This window comes from Etheostoma spectabile, chromosome 20 (assembly GCF_008692095.1).
Source record: "Etheostoma spectabile isolate EspeVRDwgs_2016 chromosome 20, UIUC_Espe_1.0, whole genome shotgun sequence".
Taxonomy (NCBI): domain Eukaryota; kingdom Metazoa; phylum Chordata; class Actinopteri; order Perciformes; family Percidae; genus Etheostoma; species Etheostoma spectabile.
Window position 1 is genome coordinate 18,958,558 of NC_045752.1, and position 4,361 is coordinate 18,962,918.

General features: G+C 39.7%; 1 protein-coding gene across 2 annotated transcripts in view; it reads right to left on the minus strand.

Annotated features, from left to right (window-relative positions):
• Positions 1 to 3,045, minus strand: part of dglucy (D-glutamate cyclase) — a 13,546-nt gene extending 10,501 nt beyond the window's left edge. For both annotated transcript variants that reach the window (XM_032500131.1, XM_032500130.1), the window contains exon 1: positions 2,950 to 3,045. The gene's annotated coding sequence lies outside the window, so the exon portion shown is untranslated. The remainder of the gene's footprint in view (positions 1 to 2,949) is intronic.
• Between the last annotated feature and the right edge of the window lie 1,316 nt (positions 3,046 to 4,361).

Consider the following 4,361-nt stretch of genomic DNA (forward strand, 5'->3'; position numbering starts at 1 on the left):
ACACACACACACACACACAATCATTTCTTTCCAAAACCTGAAATTGTTCTTTTATCACTATTTACATTACCAGTCTCATTTTTATTTAAGGAGATTAGGATGTATAGAAATAAAATGCAGAATGGGAAAGCTGACTGACTGGCTGTTAGCCTAGTGGATAAGGGATTTCAACCTTGACTCCGACTCTACTTCCACAAGCAAAGGAAGTGCTGACAATGCCAAAAAGAAAGTTCAGGTTCATGTTCAGGTTCAGGTTACTTTATTAGTACCCGTAGGTAAATTAGGTTTACAGTCTAAGAGACAGGACATCCTTACAACTTTTCAGACCACCACATAACACGCAACACACAAAAACATTAAGACATATAAAACAGACAGTACAGTAACAGTACATGACTATATTGACTTGTGCAGTTATATGCAGAAATTCTACAGCTAGGACATGACCAAGGTGCTTGTGCGTATACACGTAATTCTACAGTTTGTTCAACAGAGTGATTGTCACTGGGGAAAAACTGTTTTAAATCTTGTAGTTCTACAACCAGGGACTATTAGCCTCCGCCCAAAGGGGAGATATTGGGATTCCCTATTCAAAGGGTGCATAGCGATGATAGCTATCCACTGTAGTTGTTTGGCATACAGGGATGTGGGGTGCAGCTGGGGCTCCCCAGTCAGCTTACATGACCATCTTACAATTTGATTCTTGTGCTTAACTGAAACACACCCAAACCATGACACTAAGGAGAAAGATATGATGGATTTGATAAAGACATGATAAAATAATGTCATCATGGTCTCGCACAGGAAAGCAAAACAGTGCCAGTTTCATAGCAGGGTTCCCCCCTGAAAACTTGTTTAACCCGGTGGCAAGTGTCTTTTTTTGTTTGACAAGGGCCCGGCTGGGGCCAGTCACAGGCTGATGGCAGCATTAATATAGAGCCCAATAGTTTCTGTGATAACAGAATCATGGACGGAATCGCAAAATCCAGAATTTAAAAAAGCTATAAGACAGATTCCATAGGGCCCTATATTAAGTCAGTGCTAAAAGATAAGTGTGGCAACTGAATATGACTACGTCTAAGTTCAAACCCAGCTCTAAGCACCACCCTCCCCATCCTCCACCCCCAAATCTTTCTTGTCGGTTATTGGCTGGAACGCTGGTACACTGTGTGTGTATGCTTCATGGTGCAGGTGGGCGCAGTTAGTTGTTGTTGCCGTTTGTAGACCCTTGGCTGAGTTTTTTTAACAGTGTGTTCTGGAGACAGGCAGCTAGCAGATAGTGAAGAGAGGTTTTTTTTAACAGTGTGTTCTGGGGACAGGCAGCTAGCAGATAGTGAAGAGAGTTTTTTTTTTTACAGTGTGTTCTGGGACAGGCAGCTAGCAGATAGTGAAGAGAGTTTTTTTTTAACAGTGTGTTCTGGGGACGGCAGCTGCAGATATTGAAGAGTTTTTTTTAACAGTGTGTTCTGGGGACAGGCAGCTAGCAGATAGTGAAGAGAGGTTTTTTACAGTGTGTTCTGGAGACAGGCAGCTAGCAGATAGTGAGGAGATGTTTTTGTTTACAGTGTGTTCTGGGGACAGGCAGCTAGCAGATAGTGAGGAGATGTTTTTTACAGTGTGTTCTGGGGACAAGCAGCTAGCAGATAGTGAGGAGATGTTTTTTACAGTGTGTTCTGGGGACAAGCAGCTAGCAGACAGTGAGGAGATGTTTGGTGCATGTGACAACAAATGTTGTAGCCTAAAACACGCGTGACAAGGCTTAGAGCACCTTTAATCTTTTGGATTTGGGTCTGGATTTCCAGGCTACAAACAAAGTGATTAAGGTCAAAAATCAATTTAAAAGTGAAGAAGAGGTCAAGCACATGTTGAACCCAAACTACACTTATACTTATTTAGTTAGTTTAGTTAGTGTTATTAGAAGCTGCTGAAGGGTGTGTTTGTATACAAAACACAGCAGCCTAATAATAAAAAAATATTTTAATGTTTGAATTATGAAAATAAACAAATAAATAACAATAATCAATCCAGTAAAAATATAATAAATAGGCCTATTGTTTATCAATTGGCTAGGAATGTTTTTCGTTTTCATTCTTTCTCTCTGTAAGGTGCAACCAAATACAACAGTATTTGTCTTATATTCTTTACTATACAGTATATAAATAATTTAACTGTGACAGAAGTTGTCAATAGTTATTTTGCAACAGCTGTAACGTTAGGTTGAGGTTGTCCTAGTTGATGTAGACCTACCGTATGTTGTTTGGTGAGTTACTTTGAACCGGGCTCGAAAGACAACAACACGGTAATGAACACTGCATCAGTCGTGCTTTCTCTGATTGGCCATTTTCTACGACAATATTATGGTTAATGTGGACTATAACGTTACACCAGTGTAACAAGGTGAACCTTACGTCTCCGTGGTGAAAACATAGACCAAGCTTCAGTCAAACTAGCTAACTAGTTTATCGTAACATTTAGTCTGGGCTCACACTCTAACTATGAGCTGCTGCAACGGGCTGCCTATCTGAACCAGTCTCAACAAGCCTGAGCACCTGCCGTTAACTCACTAATAACGGAAGTAAGCTAACGCTAGCTAGCACAATACGTTATTTAGTTAGCCGACAATCATTAAAAAACACAGCCGAGTTAGCTCAGCGTCATCTGTTGAACTCTAAACTAAAGCTATTCTAAATGTATTGCATTTACTAGCTAACATTACTGAGCCTATCATTTTAGTAACGTTAAGCAATTATATCATATCTGCTAAAGAAATAAGTCAATATTTAGCTAAATTCATCATTAACAAAGTCAATACGCAGTTTGTTAACTATCACGTTATAGAGGAAATGCTTATACGACTCGTTCTTGTCTTAGCTAGGTATCACCATAGACTGTATATTAATATTAACAGTTTATGGGTTTTGCCCATAGACAGTATAAGAAAGGTCATACCTTACAAACTGCTGGCTAACCAACGCTCTAACTGTCAATGGCTAAAACTGAGGTGCCCTTTTTCTAGCGGATTGATACGCGTGTGGCTACGTCCGGTTTTCAAAATAAAGTGTTACCTAGGTGTAGTCCACATAATTCATAAAGTAATCTTAATGGGATTATTTTCGCAACACGTATTAAATTACAATAACAATGTAGCAAAAAAAGGAAGGAAACGGCACTAAACCCTTTTCTGGCCTGATGGCTTTGTGACTTGTTGTTTTCCTACCCACCACTATTAAAGCCATGTTTTTATGGTTTGAATTTTGGTATTTGTATTTGTAATCACCAATAATGGAAACCATCTTGTCAGATTGTTCAGAATCATTGTTCAGGTAGAGGAGTTCAGAGCTGTAAAATGGATTTACAAAGGATTGGTAGCACATGACTGTCTGTTAGAGCAGTGATTCCCAAAGTGGGGGTCGGGACCCACAGGGGGGTCGCAAGCCAGAGAGGGGGGGTTGCAAGTTGATTTCCAGAAATAAAACAAAAATTTAAAAACAATTAGAAATAGCATGTGTTAGCCATGATTTTGACACAAGATAAAACTTGTGGCTAAATTTAAAATAAAACCAAGCAAATAAATAAATAAAAAGGGAACAGCTCTTTTGATTTTCACGCCTATAGCGCGTGCTTATATATATATATAATGTTATATAATGTTTACATACGTTTATAGTGGGGGGGGGGTCGCTAGTCACTTGCACCGTTACTTTGGGGGTCGTGGGCTGAAAGTTTTGGGAACCCCTGTGTAAGAGCAGTGGTTCCCACAGTGGGGGGGTCCCAGCAAAAAGGGGCATGATTTTCTTTTCACTATAAATCCACCTATAAGTAACAAAATGATTAAATGATATGTTGGTCATGAGTTTTATACACTTTCTGTAATCAAACATTCAAAAGCAACAGATGATCAAACGGGGGCCCTTGGGACAAAGTCTTATCAAATGTGGTAAACTGCAAAACTTTGCAACGCATCTTTTACACACTAGATGGCAGCATGTCTATATCAATATGCAGAAACTCTGTGGCAGTCACAGCTATTGGAGGTGAATTCAAGACAGAACACACTAAATATGCATCCAGGTGCAGCTGCTGCATCCATTAGCAGAAGACAACACACAAGAAACCAGGTTTTAGCAAATACAACAGCAAAAATCAATCAAGTACTCGCCTGCTACTGATGCAACTGGATCCTCTTCCATTTGTTCTCCTGATGAACACCCTGTGGCTTGTAAGGTCAGTAGTCATGGTGAGTGTCTGAGGCTGAGATATGCTCCTGATTTGTAGTTCCCAGCATGGGCCAAACTTCAAAAACAGTGGATCTTACATTTCCCATGAAGCAACTTCATAGAATATTTTTGTTTAAACCTTTC